Below are 299 nucleotides of genomic sequence, written 5' to 3'. Positions count from 1 at the left end.
CCCCTCCCCTTCCCCATCTACTTTTCCCCCCACTCAAAATATTGAAACTGCACAAAAAGCGACAAACAAGCCTTTCCAATTACATCTCAACTCCAACAGACTGGTAATCTCACAGTGATGAGAGGAGAAAGTCAGGCTTTTAATAATTATAATATAAAAATAATAAAAAAAGCTTACAAAGAGCAGTGCAGCATCCCAAAAGGCCATGGATTAACTGCCAGAAGGGGACGTAATCATACGCAGGATAAAAACCGAAACAGAACAACCCACACTGGCAATGAATTTTCATACACAATAGA

The sequence above is a fragment of the Acanthisitta chloris genome, unplaced genomic scaffold, assembly GCF_000695815.1.
Source record: "Acanthisitta chloris isolate BGI_N310 unplaced genomic scaffold, ASM69581v1 scaffold8406, whole genome shotgun sequence".
Lineage (NCBI taxonomy): Eukaryota > Metazoa > Chordata > Aves > Passeriformes > Acanthisittidae > Acanthisitta > Acanthisitta chloris.
The sequence above is the reverse complement of the archived record's forward strand: the minus strand, read 5'-3'. Positions refer to the sequence as shown.